This window comes from Arachis ipaensis, chromosome B09 (genome assembly GCF_000816755.2).
Source record: "Arachis ipaensis cultivar K30076 chromosome B09, Araip1.1, whole genome shotgun sequence".
Taxonomy (NCBI): Eukaryota; Viridiplantae; Streptophyta; class Magnoliopsida; order Fabales; family Fabaceae; genus Arachis; species Arachis ipaensis.
Window position 1 is genome coordinate 141,525,271 of NC_029793.2, and position 443 is coordinate 141,525,713.

The following is a 443-nucleotide window of genomic DNA, read 5'->3' on the forward strand; positions in this document are numbered from 1 at the left end:
CTGCGTGGTGTCCTATGTCAATATGAGTTTCTATGCATCATAAGTTGTCATGCAATTTCTCTAATATGCTGATTTATTTTCATTCTTTATCTCATTAGTAAGATAGAATTGCTCAAAGAATGAACTTAATTATTTATTGACTAAAGGTGAAGTTCCCCCACCTTTTCCATTCTTTCTCTCACACGCACACAATCTCCTCTAATCTTAATACAATAGGTGGTTGTGGTTCCTTGAAAAGGCGTGGAGCTATATCAAAACTCAAAAGTGATAATCTTTAGTGAGAATATTAGGGAATATTAATTTTATAATCATAGCCTTTCTAATAGGAATCTTTTATCACCTTTGGCCACTCACATTAAACAAGTAATTTATACTTTTAGTCTCTGAAAATTTTAATTTTTGATAAAATAATATTTAAAAAATATATTATTTTGGCCATTTAA